This window comes from Anser anser (assembly GCF_964211835.1).
Source record: "Anser anser genome assembly, chromosome: 4".
Taxonomy (NCBI): Eukaryota; Metazoa; Chordata; class Aves; order Anseriformes; family Anatidae; genus Anser; species Anser anser.
In genome coordinates this window covers 15,224,409-15,242,988 of record NC_139724.1, presented here as the reverse complement: position 1 = coordinate 15,242,988, position 18,580 = coordinate 15,224,409, and the positions used below count along the sequence as shown (strand labels likewise).

The following is an 18,580-nucleotide window of genomic DNA, read 5'->3' as shown; positions in this document are numbered from 1 at the left end:
GTGCTGGTTAGTTTAGGAGCTCCTCTTCTGTTCAGAGATTTCCTTTTACATTTTTTTTTTGTTTTAGTTTGCTGGGAGATAAACATTTTGAAGGTGGATTAAGTGTTTCAGTTAGCCCCAAATAAAACATTTGAGACTTTTTGGTCATACTGTATTCCAAACTTGAACGTTCACCACTTCCGTCTGAATTGAAATGAAATGCTGGAATTACAGGAGTCTCCCAAAATGTGGAAATACACATTTTTCTACATCTTTGCTTCCCAGTCTTTTTCTCTCTTAAACTTTGGAGCCCACAAGGAGACAGAAAATGCAGGTGGTTTCAATTATACCCTTGTTATTACAGTCCATCCACTTGAGATAACCCCCTGAGGAGCCAGTTTTGGGTAGCTCTTCATTCTCTTGCAATCGTTTGCAGAAATTTCCCTAAGCTGTGCATACTGTGGGTCATCTAAAGGGGCTCTCAGGCCACAGGTGTGTAAAATGGCTCCAGAAAGGCTCTTGGTAATGCATGGGAGAAAGAAAGAAAGTTGTGAAACTCGGCCCTTTTGCTCCTCGTACAGCCTGGAGAGAGTTGTCCACGTGTAAGTAATGTGGGCTTCCTGTGCCTGAGAGCAAAGGAGATCCGCTCCCCAGGTCTGCTTCTCTGCAATAATAATTTCCCATTGATCTGGAAGTAAAGCAAGCTGCCAGAAGCCACGGTCCGAGTGTGTATTATAGCTGGGAATAAATCAAACCTGTCATGGTATTGGCAAAGATCAAACCTGCCCTGCTGACTTGAGTTCTGTGCAGTATGGCAGCACAGCATTTGGTCAAGGAAGGCAAAACCAAGCACAGATTAATTTTTTGGCAGCTGCTTCATTGTATAGGGAAGGGGGAAGTCCTGACTTGTTGCTCTGCTTCCTGGCCAGCCCCGTGCTGGAGTTTGGCTCTGCAAAGCCAGACCTGTGCTACCTGACCGCTGCTGGTTTGCTGTTGCAGAGGGGTCCTTTCTGCTCTTCCTCCCCGTACATGATAAAAGGAGAGATCCATCTGGCACCTCACACCACTCTGCTGATGTCCCACACAGCGAGGACCTCTGTGGTGCTCAGTGGTGGAGCCTTTTGGATTTGAGTCCGGCTCGTCCTCAAGGTGAGCAGTGACGAGGCTGCAGCAGAGTGGAGCCAGCAGCATCGTACCGAGCAGGTACTGTCAGCACTGCCAGCAGCCGAAGGCTGATGTTTGGGTTGTAGTACGTTGCTGTGAGTTTTTCAAGTTAGGTTCACTGGTATGGAGAAGACTAAATAGACACATGAGTTTAAAGCCATTTTGTCTTGTCTTGACTCTGAAATAATTCATAACTTAGGGGTTGTGCAATGGGTATGCAGAAGAGAAGCAGTTGCCTGTACCACCCCTTCTGCCCTCCTCCTGCTCCTCATTTCTTTGTTGTGCTCTACACGTGGGACTGCTGGAGAGGAGCTGCTGCTCCTAGTCTGTTTCCAGCTACTAGCTGGTGGCACTTACGAGAAGGCATTGTTTTTTTTCCCCTTCCCTCTCTGCATCACTATGTCAGACAGCAGGTCCCACATCAGATGCATGCCCTGTGCTGAGGGCTGCACTGCAATGAGAAGTGTCTGCAAATGAGCTGAGGTGTACCAGTAATGATAGGCTAGGTCTTTTCTTTGAGCTAGAGCTGTAGGTCTGTTGTTTATTTTCTGGGGGTGGGAGGATTGTCGTGCAGCAATGTATGCCATGTAACACACATGTAATGCATGCTGATACCTTGGCATTGCTGTGTCCGTGCCCATTAGCTGGGCTTTGCTGTGCCACACACGAATGCAAAAGCCTTGAGTGTAGCAAGACGGTGACTTTTCACTGCTGTCTACCGGCAAGTAGTTGCTTTTCACGTGAGCTGAGGCTTGGGCATATGTGGAGAGTCGAATGCTGCTCAGTGTGGTGGCAGGGAAACATCCCTTATGGGATCAGGCTGACTGTCCTGGTCAGACTGGCACAGCCAGGGTGCTTGGGCAGAGCATGATGATCCTTTGTGTTTGCTGGTCAGCAGCTGAGGGATTTCCAGAGCCACAGGTAGTGCTCCTGTCTTTCCTAATCCGGGAAGGATTTTTCTCCCATTAATTTCTCGAATTCCCATAAAGGTTTTGACATCCGTAGCATCCTGTAGCTCAGCCATGCATCTCATGAAGAAGCACCTCTTTTGGTCTCTTCTTGAACTTAGTGCTTTTTGGCGTCATTTGGTGGCCTTGAGTTTTTGCATTTGAAATTGATGATCTGTCGTTCCCTACACTCTTTCTTCTCCATGCAGCTCACAATTTTATAGATCTCTACTGTACCGTACTTTCCAGACTGAAGCCCTTTTCTGTTTAAATCTCTCTACACAGAAGCCGTTTCACTTCTCTAATTATTCTTGCTGCTGTTTATACCTTCTCCAGCTCTGCTTTAATTTTTTGGCATGTGAGACCAGCTCTGCTTGTGTTATTCAAGGCACCACAGATTTGTATGGTAATACCAGGATGTTTGCTGTTATTTTCTCCAGTGCTGTCCAGCAGGGAGGACTGTGGGATTAAATAAAATGGTGCTTCTGCTCATCCCTATTTCTTTCCCATCCGAATTTGCCTAACAGCTGCAGGGTGTCACTGGGCTGGCCCTACCCCTAGGCTGCTGTTTCAGTGTCCCCTGCTCCAAGGTATGTTTTCTTGTCGCAGCATCCAGATGTTTTGGGGTACCCAGCCATGGGGTAGACTTGTCAGCGAGCCCAGCAGATTTCTTGACATCGTGCTTTGGGATCAGCAAAAACATTCTGCAACTTTTCACGTGGAAGGAGCCATTTCCTACTACACCAGTGGACTGAGTGGAGAAACGAGGTGGTAACTGTGAGTGCAGCTGTACAAGTGTGTAAGACTTGTGGTTTGTCCTGCCACTGTTTGTCCCTGCTGCAAGGACCGGAGCAGCGCTTCCCCAAACTCACTGCCCTGCAGTTGCATTGAAGAAAAAAAAGCAAATTCATTTTCCATCAACAGTTTCCTCAATGTAAAGGCAAGTTCCCATCTTCCACCCTGCTTTGTCAGCTAAAAATGTCCTCTGCTGGTCCTGTGTCAGTGCTGCTACACCTCATGCTGAGCAGCTGCACTGAGAAGAGACACGATCAGGCAGCACATTGCATTTCTAGTTTGTCAACTGTCTCAAGGCTGCCTGCAAAAATTAGTGTAATATCATAACTTGCCTGTATATGTGTATGGCATTACATCCCACAAAACAATAAATTGCATTTGCGTTAGGATATGAAGCTGCTAGCAATGCCTATGTTAATTTTCCACGGCTTATTAAGAAATCATAACAATGCGTGCTATTTATGCAGGATGTATTCAGAGATTTATCTCCTTAGTAATGTATTAAATTAGAATGGTGACATTAGAGACATAGATTAATGTATTAGCATTTCTCCTGTAGCTTAGAGTCAGGATTATATCACAAAAGGAATTAGTTTTGTGGTCTCTTCATAGATCCATTTTCAGTGCTGTCCTTCACCAGCTCATTGTCAATCACAGTCACCCGGATAGATTCATGCCTGTGTCACTTTCCTTCTTCTTACGCTCTTCTCTATAAAAAATGAGATACTGGGAATTTGAATGCAGGGTCTGAAAAAGTAACTCGTTCTACTATTTTAGGCTTTGTTTCAAGGAGTTGCATTGGCAACAGTTCATGTTCCTTCCACATCTTCCATGGTAATTTGACAGTGAAGCTGTAGGATATTGCAGAGGCCACATCCTCCAACTATGACTGGTTCACTGAATGCACGTGGGAGGAAAAGCCTTAGTTTTGGAATGAAGATTGGAGCAACTGACTCATATTTGAATGCTTACATTACCTGGGATATCAGCAATTCAGTAAATGAAGTGAACTTTCAAAGGGTGTCTGCTGGCATAAAATGAAGCTGGGAGGAACTTGCCTCGTGTGCCTTTTGGACTAGTCAAAAGTGACTTTGCAATGTAAATAACTTGAGGTTTATTTTTATTTTTTTGATTTGTTGGTAGAAAACCCAGAGACGTTTCCCACAGCATCGGTCCCAATTCATTTTGCGGTTTTGATGTTAGGAATAAGGTGCTGGAAGCTTTTGGGATTGCTCCGTGTGGGTCCCGTTTCTGGGTGGAAGTTTCGGTCTGCCTTGACGTGCCGGGGCTGCAGGGGAAATTCAGTCCTCCTGTGAGCCCTCTCCAGTCCCCCTCTGAGAACAGGTAGCAGCCTCCAAAAATTAGTCAGAGATCAGAGAAACCTCTACAGCTGTGGTTCACTTGGTTGAGTACAAATTTTTCGTACTTTCAGATTTTTTTTGCCATTTCAGCCTCCTTTTTTTTTCTTTTTTTCTTCTTCACATAATAAAATGCTGCCAGTGTGAAAGGATCTGATGGGAGTAAGGAGATGAATGATTTGCCTTTAAAGCTCTGTGGCATTTTTTTTTCCTATTCTGTAATTTCAATGCAATTTTGAATGTTTAAATTACAGGAGAAATGAATGAATATCTAAGACATGACCAGGATTTTTCTTTCCTCCATCTATTTTCTAGCCAAGTGCAATTAAACTCTGCTGATAGCACAGAAAATTTCAGAATCCCGTCTTCATAAATGGAAATGTCTACTAAGAAAAGGTCCTTGATCATCTGGTATATTGTGTTACAAGTCAATTAATATTCCAGCAATGTTTCACCCACCACAAACTTTTACTTTCAGTGGAATTCTATAGGAATATGAACAATTAGCAAGTAATTAGCAGATATAACTGTGTGTGCTGAAAATGATTAGTATGTGCCTTAGATTTCAAGATGGAGCTCCTCTCTGCTTTCTTTTTTTTTTAAGAAGGAAAACGAGGAGTTAAAAATGTTAATCCCCAGGTTGACTTTCTTCAGTTTTGCAAAGTATGTGTACAAATTGTTCATGTGTCTATATAATTTCAGCATCTGTCATTTCTAAAACAGCCACATTTAGAAAAAATCAACAAAAAAGTCCTCCAACAGCTCACGATTTCCTGGAATTTTTCAGTCTTGCAGAGCTGTCAGCCTCATTTCCATAGTAATGCAGTTTAGGGGTTGCAAAATAACAACGCAGAGAGCAAGTTGCGTGCTTGCTCGTGCAAGCTCTTGTTCCCAGGTCTCAAGAAAGCCCCTCACTGCACCACCACGAGCTGCATCTCCTCCAGCAAATACACAAACCTGCTGCTGGTGGGGCTGTCAGCCTCGGGTGTCTGGGTATTGTGTGCTTTGGTCGGTCAAGTGAGACCTGTTCGCCACTTGCACAGGGGCAGTCTGCGCCTGGCACAAGCAAAATATAGCAGCACGTGCTGTTTTTTAGGGTTTTGAGCTCCGTTTCCCCGAGGTCTCTGCCCCTGCAGTGCCCACAGAAGCTTCCAGGAGGCCTCGGGGCTCACCTGTGCTGCACTTTGTTCTCTGCTGCTGTGGAGAAGTGCCATTTTTCTGGATGTGGATGGGCACTGGTGGCACACAAAGAGATGGAGAGAAGAAAATACAACCTTCAGACCTTCAGAGGGCTTGTCCCGGGTACCGGGGCTGTGGTGAGGAAGGGTACACATCGCTGCAGTAATTTTGGCAGTGCTGTAAGGCATTACTTATAATAGCATTTGGCATTGCAGGAGACTTTGAACTGGGAGCAGGTATTTAGAGCTTTCCTGTGGTGCTGCAGTGTTCAGCCTTTGCTCTCTGCCTCAGGCTAATGCTTTGGAAAAGTTGGAGCTGAAAATTATTCAACCATTTCTAGAAGCAAAGCAAAGGAAAATAGGAAATTTATTTTTTTCCCCTTTTATTTTTCCCTTTCTAGGTGAGCCCAACAATATCATGGGAATTTTCTTTTTATCTTTCTTAAAGAATCAGAGAAAACTTTGAACTGTCACTTACGTGCCTGTCACATCGTCTCCCTTTGGTAAGATGAGATGGCCTTAAGGTGAGCGCAAATGTTCCTTATAGTCATCCTGTGTTTCTTCTCACAGTGAGCGGTGCCAGGCTCCGTGTAAGGGAGTTTTGAACTCAGGGCCTCCAGTTTCAAACGAAGATGCTGAAAATGAGCAGGTGGCAACGTGGAAGGACCCATCGTTGGTACAGCAATGGGCAGTGGCAGCAGTATGTGCCCAAGAAGTGGCAGCTGGGTGTAAGCTCTGTTCTTCTCCCCACGTATCAGTGCCGTGGGACCTTTCACACCTGGTTACTAACCTTTTGACATCACTCACCCTCATCTGCATGCTCCGTGATGTGTTTCTGAACACCCAGTGACCACCCAGGTGCTTTCTCCAGCCTCGGTAGGCAGCAAAGCTGCAGTCGGAAACACGCACAGAGCCATGTGCTTCACACCTGGAGTAAGCCAAGTAAGTACCTTGCCAGCTGCACAAGCTATTAGGTTTGTTTGTAGGTTAACTCGTGGCTTCAGAGGATCATTTCTTCTTGGGTTTGTCTGTAACCACACAACTTGCCAAGGAGGTGCCTCCTGCTGACCTACGGGCTGGGCTGCACCATGTCAGGCTGCGTCCTGCTGTCTCTGGGACAGCATGAGCATCCTGCCCAGGCTGTACCCTTCCCTGTAATCGGATGAGATGACAGCCAGAAGCCAAGCAGCACATGTTTATTATCTTTTATTTTCCTTTTTTTTTTTCATTGATGCTTTTCCTGTTTGCCTTGAGAAATACATGGCCCCATTCCCATATGCCTGGGAGTGCTCTAACATGATCGAGACGTTCCTTTGGAAGACTCATCAACCTTGCATCTCCACAAACTACTGCTGGTTTCGTTGCTTATCTATTTTGGCTAAGTTTCTCACATTTTTCAAAGGTACATGCTTGACTAGAGTCGGTTTGCAATTTAAATGGTACTTGCTTTAATTTAAATATCAGTAAGCTCATGTGGGTTTATTTAGTGCGTGTGAAATGATGATCAAGCTGACACATCAAGTGGCTCGATCCAGACAGTCAGTGCTCCCTGCTGAGGGTTTATCTGATCTGTGTCGGTTCAAGTTTGTGTTTTATTTCTTTTGTGTCTGAGAAGTTTGTTGATCAAAATCGCTGATTCATCTTTTTCCTCATTCCTCCTTATGCTTCAGGAAGGTTGAATGTAAATGGGGTTTTTATCTTAGCTGGAGAGAACCAGGGAAAACTATGGCTTGATTTATCCCTGGATAGTGCTGGTAACAAAAGCCTGGGTTTTTAATGTTAACTCCTGATCTTTGTAGTACACGCCCCCAGGTTGGAGGTCTGCGTTTGTATTGTGCTGCCTTATTCACCTCTTTCCCCAGCTGTCTGCTGTCCGTGAGGCTGCTGAGATTGTCCTTCTGAGCAGCGGGCCAGGGGCAACACACGACACCCCAGGAAAGAAAAGCCTTGCCCTAAGGAGCAGGGCTATTAAAGTCTGATGCCTAATAAGTTAATCACAGAATCAGGGAATATCCTGAGCTGGAAAGGACCCACAAGGATCACTGAGTCCAACTCCTGGATCTGCACAAAACTACCCCCAAGTCAGTCCATATGTCTGAGAGCATTGCCCAAATACTTTGTAAACTCTGACAGGCTCGGTGCCCTGATCACTGACCTGGGGAGCTTGTCCCATTGCCCAACCACCCTCTGGGTGCAGAACCTTCTTCTGACACCCAGTCTGACCCTCCTGAACCATAATCTGGTTTAGGGAGCAATCTTTTGTTTTCTTGCCTATCCAGAAGTAGACTGAGCTTCCTATGCGTTGTACGTCTTTATTTCTCTTCAGGTAACAAATGCTGACCTACGGTGCCACACAGTTTAAGGATGCAAGCATGGGTCTTGCTCATGAGGCAGGGCAAGGAGGCAAAGCAGATTGATTGACTCTGTTGGCTGCGTGTGTGATCTTCTGAATGTGAAGTTGTTGTCTCTCTGAACCCTTGGATGGCATAAGATCATAAAAACCTCAGCCGTAGAGTTTATTTAGAATGAGTCTCTGATACAGACATAAACAACCTGTGGATCACACAAGTCAAATACGTACGGGTTTGTCTTCCTGAAGAGACTGATGATGAGCTCAGATAATGTCAGGGCTCTTGTGTGTCATGTGCACGAGGGGTGTGATTAAAACAACAGAGAAGGCTGGGAGAGCTTAGATCTGAAGCGGCAGATCTGTAGCAGCAAGCAGGGGACGCGGTGCGAAATTCTCCAGCTTGGCAGCCGCAAGATACATAGCAAGTTTACTGCGCCTAAGAGACCTATGAACATAATGTTTATTTTTGAGGCATCAGCAGTGCCTGGTGCTCATCAGTAGGAAAACTTCACTCTTAAAATGAGGAAACTCTTTCAGGCTGCTGGTTCTGACCTTTCAAGTTAGCATGAATAAAAGCCAGGTTAATGAAATGCGTTGCTCCGCTCGCAAGTCAGGAAACAACTCGTCTGCCGCTCGGAAAAAACAGCAAATGCCACCAAGATTTATGCAGAGCTCTGGGGTAACTCCAGTCGTGTGAGCCCTCGGTATGTAAGACACTGCATTTCTGTGGGAAAAGAAGTCATCTCCTAGCTTCAGCGATACCCCCAGCCCCCGATGTCTCTTGGTGACAGATAGCATTAGTCATAACGATTGTGACTTGCTTGCTAAGAGACACAGTCCATTCAGCGTTCTTGCCCCTACTGCTTGCTGGCTTGAGAGCTGCAATCCTAAAGTGCAATCAGGAAAATTGCATTTGCCACAGCATGCTGAGGAACGGCATAAATCCTGCCATATGAGGCGCTCACACGTGTTTGGCTGGCCACTAGTCACCCAGCTGCTGGAGAGCACCCAGAAGAGTTGGCTGTTAATGAAAACACCTTGGAGCTGGCACGGAATCGATAAGACACTCGGGTGTCTCTTGGCATTTCCTAGGATCATGCAAGTGTTCATGCTTTAGCAGCCCAAACTCTTGCAAGCAGTGATTTTTAAACTCAAAATATTCATGTAAAGCGGGTATAAAATTTACGAGCATTTCGACACCAGCGACCACAGCCCTGTGCTAATCTGGGGGTTTGGGAGGGCTTTTATTTTTTTGCAACTTAAACCCCTTCGCTCTTCCTGTTGCTTGTAGGACTGAAATCCCTTGGAGGAGTTAATACCGTGGCAGTGGTGGGACACCAGCTACCTTCCAGGAGACGCAGTGGGCTCCTGCCCTCAGTGCCTTGCAAGGTGTCCCAGTACTTTAAGATCAGGTCGTTTGTGGCTGGGACCTGGCAATGAAAAGATCTTCCTTGCCAAGCTTTAGGTCCAGAGAGGCACTCTCCAACCCAGAAATGAAAAGTGGCTCACAATCACTAAATGTGCCGCTATGTGGGATGGAAGGAAGAATTCATGAGGGAATTTAAGGCTTCTTTCAGTGTGTCAATTCCCATTGCCCTCCTAAACACAGGGAAAAGAAATGCCATGGTAAGACCCTTTATAAAGGCAAATCTGATTATTTTCTTTCTAACCTCACTTTCCCTGGAGTAAACCAAAAGACATTTCTTAGACTCAGTTCAGTTTAAAGCAGGCCTCTAGAGCCATTAGAGATGCCCTTGGGCATCCCTTCTGGTCCTCTAGCTGCCATCCAGAAAAACAAAGTTCTGCCACGGCTTCTTTGTTGCCTCTCTTGGCCCCACATGAAAGTCTCAGCACTGCTAACAGTGCCTTGAATGACACTGGGTGCCCAGGCAACCGCACTGAAGCTAACCCTGTGTCTCCATCCAGCTCCAGCTGCTTGAAAAAATCCCAGCAATGAATAAAACACTGGAGATAAAATTTCATACTGGATGACTCCTTCTCGGGGCCATTAGTGAGACTGAAAAATCAGACTTTATAATACAAAGCAATCTTCCACCTGAACTGCAGGACAGCTACTCTAGCTCCACAATATGTTATTTAAAGCCTGTTTTATAATAGAATTTGGTATTGCAGTATGTATAATTTATAATATATTAAAACCCATTTCATAATATATTTTAATCTCCAATGATGAATAGCTGGGACAGTTTTGCAGGTTCTGTAATATCACTATGGCAACATCCTTTAAAAAAAAAAAGTAGGACAATTGAGAGATATCAAGGACTGGTCAAGAAAAGAATAATGACACTTGTCAATTTGCATTCTTTCTGATAGTTTATTTTCTTCTTGGAAATGGCATCTATTCTGATACTTTTGCATGTGTTTTCAGGGAATCACTTGCGACATTACTGAAATGTTGCATCTCCTTTAACCTTTGAGGCCTCAACTTTGAAAAGATTTGGTTTTCATTGCAGAGCTAAATGACTTAGCCTATCTGCAAAGACGATTAGAACTCAGCAGCTATTGGTGGACTGGAAATATAGCTTCCATCAGGTTTCCAATGTTTTCGAAAATAAAAATATTGTTTTAAGTGCCCAACCTAACATGCTTTATTTAGAAAAATGGGGCTTGTCTGTCGTACTAAATGTACATTTTTGAAAATAGGGATGCTTGTTTTGAAACCTACATTTAGACTAAGCCTCTAAATGGCAGTTATTCTTTTCCTAAATGGTAGGCAGCAAAACATCCTCATCATTCACAAAGAAGAAATCTCATTTTGCCATCCATTCCAAGTGGTGCCGGGGGGGTCTCTACAGTGGCACTACAGTAACTCTGAGTTGTTCTGATCATAAAGCCTCAAGGTCTGTTGATCACAGAATCACAGAATCGTCTAGGTTGGAAGAGACCTCCAAGATCACCTAGTCCAACCTCTGAGAAGGCTCCAGGTCTGAAGACCAAACACCAGCAGTACACCAGCTTCCCTGCTGAAATACATTCCTGTGCGTTATTCCCAGTCTCATGCTTTCAAGTGTTGGGAGAACAGTTTTTGAGGGTAAAAGTTTATGGCTGTAATGGTTTGTTTTCTAATGTATATTGCTCAGTCACTGAGGGACTCTTCTGTCAAATATATAGGAGCTCCAGTCATGAATTCCCAGTCAATGAGGAAGACAGTGCTAAAAACTGAGCTGTGTGGGAATTCGCTTACCTCTGTGCTTCCTGCTTGGTTTTCTTGAATACCTCCGGCCTCTGCCATTCCAGTCCATTCAACAAACAACCCTCTGCTCTCTTTTAGCATGGCTTCTGTTTTGTGATCCTCGGTGCAACTGATTCCCTTCAGTCTCGAGCTTCTTCAGTTCCGGCTGGTCCTACCCCTTGCCATCAGAGGTTTAATGCTCACTGCCCTGCTGTGCTTTTTATGGAGCAGACTCACTGTTTGTCAGCTCCTTCTCCTCTGTGAGCTAAAGCTTCTCCAGTGCATCACGCTGTGCTTCAGCCAGTGGCAGGTCACACAAATGAAGATTGCTGGTAGATGTGGCAGCTGATATGAGGTAGGACTGAAGGTAAGAATACACCTGAAGTGTCTGTAAGCTGGGGACACGTAGGCGTTTGGCTTTTTTTCCCTTGTTTGTCCCAAAGCAGAACACAGGTGTTGACCTTTACCTTATGAAACCCTCTGCTTACTCAGGCTTTTGCTTGAGGGGTGATGGCAACTGAATTTCTGCCTATAGGGTAAATTCCAGGATGTATCCATTACCGTGCCATTGACATTTGCCAGCTGATTCTTGTGTTTTCAAAGTAATTTTGTTCATGTGCCCAGGGAAATTAACAGTGAACTGTTAGCAGGGTTTAAAAAGCATTTCTGGAATAAAATTTCTTTTAACTCTTCCTATTTAAATCATTGCTTGCATGGAACTACTGATTACAGAAGAGCAGGAATCCTCCTGAGAAATAGGAGTGGTGAACTTGATGAGTTCCTATTGTGTTTTTTTCATGTTCTCTGGTTATAGGAAGCCTAGTGCCATGGGCACCTCATCCGTGACATCGGATCATGGTCTGCTAATAACGTTAGGATTTCATTTTCCAAATTACATTGTACTTGCAACATAGTTTTTTAAATGTGGAGCCCAAATCCCATTATCTGTGTAGAAGTGTAAACAGCAAGGAAACAGACATAGTCATCTTCCAGTGAAGGAAAAAGTCTTGCAGCAAAGGGAGTGGTGATGTATAAATCCAGCTGTACCGGGTCTGGTGCTCACACTGCAGCTGTAGGCCATTGTTTGTAAGAAAAGACAGTTTTATCTTGAAAGTGTTTGAAAATGGACGTATCATGTCTCTTGGCCAGCAAGCTGATGCACGTCGGCATCTCTCCCTTTTGGATCCCAAAGTGTCGGAGCTGATGGGTTTTCTTAAATGGGTTTTCCCTCTTCTCACACATACCTACGTCTGAGAATTAAAACCAGCTGAGAGCAGCAGCACGTAAAGCTATTTTCATGTTCTTTATGGAAGACAAGTACTTTCTTATTCCAGGACCACTGGACCCATTCATAACTGCAACCTTTAAAGTTTATGAACTGTGAAATTGGGTGACTAATAGACAGGTGAATCATTAGGCAGAATGCCACAAAGGCCGCCTTCAAAGGCCTACTTCTTCCCATTTCTTGCATCTCCCTGTAGATAAACTCACTTATTTCAACACAGAGGAAGAAAAACAGCTTCAAAAATTGCATGGCGCTGAGATCCCACTTAATTGCAGGGGAATGGTATTTTGGTGTTTCCTGGGATGTGGTGGATGCCTACTGTGTCTGTCCAGTTACCTGCTCAGTGTGTTGTCCCTTGTGCCTCACTGAGGTTCATCCAGGGCCATGAAGGAGTTTTTACTGTTTCTTTTGGTTTTTTTTGGGGGGAAGAAAACCTCTGCAGCCTCCATCTCTATCTGCTGGAGATCTTTTTTGCTATTTCAGACTGTGTCCTGTGCAAAGGGGTCAAAGCAAGCGGCGAGCAAGGAACTGATAATTTTCAGATCTTCCTGCCACAGGGGTACTGCGATAATAAAATCCTCCTAGGTGTTTTGAAAAGATTGAGCATTTTCTTTCAGGGGGATTTGCTTTGAACAACACTGAGCACTATATGAACAACACTGTTGCCTGGCTTGCTTGTGTCTTGGCAATCCCATCAAAACATTGACTTCCTCCACCCCTATGTAGGATGGAAGGTCTGATACAGTCCTGGGGGAGAAAAAAAACAACAAAAGACACTCAAGCCAGTCCAATTGATAGCACTTCATTTACTTACTGGAGTGAAAACTCCATGAGTGATTTTGGAATGAAGACCCAGGGGACTCCTCTTTCCAGTTCTGTACTGAAGTGGTCCTCATCTTTTATCAGAACTCCTCTCCAGCTTATGGTTTCACCAGTTATTTATTGTCACGTGTGGAATAGGAGCTATGGCCAGGCTATATATCTTGGTTAATTAAAAGGAACATCTGCTTAATGTAATATAAAGCATAGTATAAAGGGTATTTCCTTTGTATACTAGGCTGAATAAAATGATGTATTGTCTATTGACCTAAGTTCCTGTGTGCCTATCGAATAACCATCAAAGAGCAGGCTTCTTGACATCATACACATCCCCTTGAGGCAACATAAAAAATAAATATTGTAAGCTTGTATAGAGGCAGGTGAACCCGAAAGAGCAGAAGGGAATCTATACATTCCCGGAGTACAAACTCTGAATGGTAACAGATGAATCCAGAGCACGATTATGCAGTCCACAGCTGGTTCAAAAGCTGCTCAGGCCATAGGGTTTGGGTGCAAAACTGTCTCAGCTATGCTTGTTTTCCCATGCTTACAGTAAAGATAACTTCAGTTCTTCGTAGAGTTAAGGGTGGATGGGTGAATAAGTACTGATGTTGTCAAGTTGTCTAAATGCCTAATAGGACTAAAATCAAAAAACACACTCAAACAGTGAAACCACGAGTGAATTAGGTAGGTTCTTGCAGCTTCAGGCAGTCAGCACATTCTTGTCAGGCTGTCATATACTCTGTTAATCCTGTTTGCATAACAAATATTTTAGTTTTTTCTTACAGAGCCTCAATTTAATGTCGCAGCAAGGAGGGTTGGACTCCCAGCCAGTAATCCAGGGGATTCTGGCTGTTACGTTGCGCTCTTCTTGGTGGAGGTTACTGGTGGAGATGCTGCATGTCTGGGTAGACCCTGGGGGCAGGAGGTCTGCTGTACCTTGCTACCCTGATGCATGGCTTGCAAGCTGAGAAAAAAATGTTCTGCAGTGCTCCAGCTCCTGGTACTTTGACTCCAGTCTGTTAGGCGTGGAAACAAGATAGGATCCCACCTTATTATTATTATTATTCTTAAATTTGGCAGGGCTTGTTGATAGACTTGTTACTGAAGATGCAACAGAGCTTTATGTGGCATGTGCACACATGGAGGCCTGCACCAGACCTCCTGTTGCTGCATCTGACCCATTACCTTCATACAGACATTTGTGAGATTTTTAACCCTGCAGACTGCTGCAGCCACCTCACGATACCAAGTGGCGAGGTTTATTCAGTTAAAACCCTCCCTGCTCGGCCTCCGCCAGCTTTGAACTAGGACTCTGGTCTCCTGGAGCTCCCACGTGATGTTCTGGTGGTCTTGAAATTTTTTCAAGACTGTGAGGCAGTCTGTGGCCTTCTGGAGCAGGGAGAAGGGCCTGGGAGCTGCTGTTGTGTGTATGTAGAAGATCAGGGGTCAGAGGCTTAGCAGCAAAACAGAGAGAGGCCAGGGATAAGCAGGGAGCAGGGTCTTGAGCAAACCATGCTGACAGCGTAAAAACTTTTGGAGTGACCAGCAGAGGTCAGGACTACAGAGGAGTTTATTTGGAAGCCTCTTTGTCTAGATGGTTCATAACGTTATTTTCTGCGCTTATCCTGCTTTACTCAGTGCATGGCTGAGAAGAATACCAAAACTGTTTTAGACAATTTGATGCCTGGAACATAGTAGTGCAGGGTGCTCCCCCGGTAGGCTGTGCTGTATTTGCTCTTCTGATGCTGGACACTATCATCTTTGCTCTCGAAACAAAACGTTTCTAACTGCCTGGCTTTGGGGTTCCACTTTAATCCTACGTGCTAATATGCTGGTTTACCGTATTAATGCAGATTAGCTGAAAATAACTTGGCACATCAGGATTTTCCACTCTTCTTAGGCATTATAATCTCTTTGCTTTGGATGATGTTTATTACATACTGAGATAATAGGTTTAGTGCTTTTATGACCTCTGTAACATGTTCTTTTTGTGCTTCCACTCAGAACTGCTCTTGCTTAGCTAACCTTTCAGCCAGTAATCAGTACGGCACAATTACCCTGGGCACACTGGCAGCCATTTCAAGGACTCTCTTGGGTTGAGTCCCGCTTCAGATCTGCTACAAACAAAACAGACATTTGAGCTTATTAATTTTGGCTTATTCATTTCTTTCCTCACAACCGCAACGAACGCGAGAGCCTTTACCCCAGCTGCTTTGTTTAGGGTGCAGCACATCAGATATTTGGGTCTTTCTAGCTGATACTGACAGAGACCCTTCATGGCTTCTGACGTGCAGAAGGAACATTATGCCCCCATGGAGGGCTGCCGGAGGAACTCAGCCAACACGGGCCACATGTGGAGGATGGCCTGGCCTTATCTCGGTGGCTAATAAACTGTCTTTACAGCATCCACACATGTGGCTGCTGAGTTCCGCGTAGCTCAGTAATCCCTTAAATCTGCTAGCCAGATGTCCCCAGGGGCACTGGAAGCTGGAGGTGGTAAACTTCAGAGGTCTACGCAGAGTCAGCTCATCTAAATGCAGCGCGTTCACAGATTCCTCGAGCCTTTCTTCTGGTCGCCGTCTGCAGCCTTTGCAGCCCAGTGAGTCTGTTAATGCTGCTGTTAGCTGTGGTGGTTGTTTTCCTCCCTCAGCTCCCACCATTCTGTACTTACCAAGGATGTTTCTTGCTGCATGTCTTGCCTCCTCCTCATCTGCACCGGGCACCTGAAGTCACACCACCACAGCCAGCGCTTTTGTTGGGTTTTGGCAGGTTTGTCTGCCCTGTGCTGGGAGTGGCAGGCGCGTGGTGGAAGGCCTGCTAGGCAGCTGGGGATGGTGAGCAGTGCTGCTGTGCCCTGCACTGGGGCTGACTGTGCTTTAGGCCCCTTTTCCCTGAAGGGGAGATTCCCTCATCTCCTTGCAGAAGTGCTTTTGGATGGGAAGCTCGGCATGTGTCTTTGACACAGAGCAGGAGCGGAGAGGAGGGAATCAGTCTTTCTTAGGGCAATTAACTCTGCTGCTGACAGCGAGCCCGTGTGCTCCTTGTTCTAACTTTCTCTTCTCTGAAGATGACTTTTGCAAATGGATGGGGACTGTCAAAGCCTGTAACTCCAGATCCTGTGCCACCTTTAACATCACAGTGAGAGAAGTTTCCTCCAGCTGTCATCACTAGGAAAATGGCAGCATTACCATCACCTTGTCTTCACACGATCAAAACATGCATCAGATGCAGTCTACATCTTCCCTCTGGTATTAACGCAAGGATTTTTCCCCCATTGCAGTTTGCTTCTGTTTGGGAAATAATGAGGGCTTCTGTCTTCCACGTGCCTTTTATCAAGGAACAGCGCTCTTCAGCAGACTCATTAAACTAATGGATGGCCTCAGATGGTTAATTATGTCTGAAACTTTCTTGCTGTCCAGCAGGAAGAAAGCTTTCTGACATGAGACATGGGTAGCAGCATAATCTTACAGTGACAGTCCTTTTGTATCCTTTAAGACGTCAGACAGAGAAAAGGCACGGTGATGCCACCAAACCCAACTGAGCGATCTGTTTCGTTTATCTGGGTGGCACACTCGGTTTGGCTGATGGAAGTGGATGGGTTTTGGACTGGGAGGATGACAGCAATTCACTGGGAGCTCGGGAGTCACTGCAGAGTTGGTGAGGCACGTTGCCAATGGGCTGGATGTGAACATGGATAAGGGAGGAAAGAAGAAATCTCTCATGTAGGCCAGTGTGATTGAGGGGAAAAGAACTTGGGCTCATCAAGCCCTTCAAGCTATGCTGTCAAAGAAATGTATGTTCTGGTTAATCCATCACTTCTGATGACAGGTTGCATATGGTGAGCTGCTTGAAACGTGCTTCCTTTGTCCAAATTCTCATTCCTTAAAGGCTGGCTTTGAAAACTGTTTTATCAATAGGGGAGGCTGCTTCTGCTGTTGAAAAATGTATAAAACACAAGTATGTGAAATATGTGTGTCTAGCTTAATGGAGTTCTGCTTTCTTCATATAATCTGGGTTGGCAATGAGGACAAATCTGGTGGTTCTGATTGGGTCTGGCCTCATGGGAGCTCAGCTCTCAGTTAGGTGCAGACCAGATATTAGGAGCTGCCGCATACTCGATCCTTTGGACATCCCTGGGGCTTCACTGCTGCTGAGTGCCTGCAGAAGCACAGCTTTTGTGTTACCTTATCAAACAAATGCCCACTCAGGCAAGAAGTATGCTGTGGTTGGCACTCAGATACATTATGTGAGATCTGGTGAAATTAAAATCATTTGTTTTCAGAGAAGCATTAGTAGTAGAGAGCCACAGCCAGATGACACAGTAGGATGAGTGTGAACCCGGTGCTTTGGGAAATTCTACATAAGGCCTTGAAGGTGTCTTGAAGGCTCTTCAGTTTCCATGACTGTTTCAAGTAGCATTAGATATAAGGTCCTTTGAACTTGTTTAGGGTGGATGAGCCTGTGATATGTGAGACAAAGTCCATTTTGCTATGGGAACTGAAGAGAAAACCTTAGAGCTCACAGCTCTTGGAGACCGATTCATTTTTCTGTGTGCGTGCAGGTGCCTCATGCATGCCTTAGTACTGCTGAGCCATGATCCCTGCCTGCAATCTGTGGATGCTGCTTGAATGCAAATAACAACAGGTGCTTCTTTACAGGTTTTATTTTAAGTAGCTGAAATTACTCACACGGGTAACGTTAGAGATCAAAGCTGTAAGCAAGAGTGTATATGACCAGGGACTTAATGTTAGACGGGTGCTTAAGAGCTGTAAGGAACATCTGCTCCTAGTGGGTAGCAATTTCTCTTCTATATCACATACTGAAGTGGGTTAGCATGCTGTGGAATGGTTTTCCTTCTTCCTTTCATCTCCTTGGCATTTTTCCTTCCTGTTCGCATTTCATATGGATTGAACAGTCGTGATGAAAGAGTGGTAGGCAAACGTGTGCAGAAACAGTTTAGTTTTGTATAGTGTCAGATGCCATTATGAGAAACAAAGTTGTGCAGCTTTCTACTTAAAATCATAACTAAAGAGCTCTGACGTGCCAAGTCTGGGCACGTGCTGACAAGGTGCCGTGTCAGGATGTCAGTCAGCTCTCCTACCAGCCACCCAGCTTGATGTACTGGCGTGGCCAGTGTGAAAAACTCAAATTCTTCAGAACCGAGCCTTGTCTCTTTGTTTATTGTCAAGACAAAAAAGTTCCTGGGCACGCTGTGCCTTTCAGACAGGGTCTGAGAGTAAAAGATGTCTCTCAGAGCAAGCCCCCTCCTCTGCTTGCTGGAGGGCCCACAGCTACTGACTGGACTTTAAACTGAATTTACAAATCAGCAATATTTGTATTCCTGACTCAGAGCAGCGTTAGTGCTAATTGTATATTTTTTGGTTAGGAAAGCTGGGTATGCTGGGGCCTTGGCGGCCCTGTGACCCCCATGCTGTCACCCCCGTGCAGCAGCCCCAGGGAAGCCAGGCCTTCTCCTCCCCTCGCCGCCAGGGCTCTGTGCAGAAGAGAT

General features: G+C 45.2%; 1 long non-coding RNA gene across 1 annotated transcript in view; it reads left to right on the top strand.

Moving 5' to 3' along the window:
* LOC310898159 overlaps positions 1-2,837 on the top strand; it is a 56,035-nt gene extending 53,198 nt beyond the window's left edge. The window contains exons 11-12 of the long non-coding RNA XR_014583022.1: positions 979-1,182; positions 2,700-2,837. This is a non-coding gene — a long non-coding RNA (uncharacterized lncRNA). The remainder of the gene's footprint in view (positions 1-978; positions 1,183-2,699) is intronic.
* Positions 2,838-18,580: the final 15,743 nt, after the last annotated feature.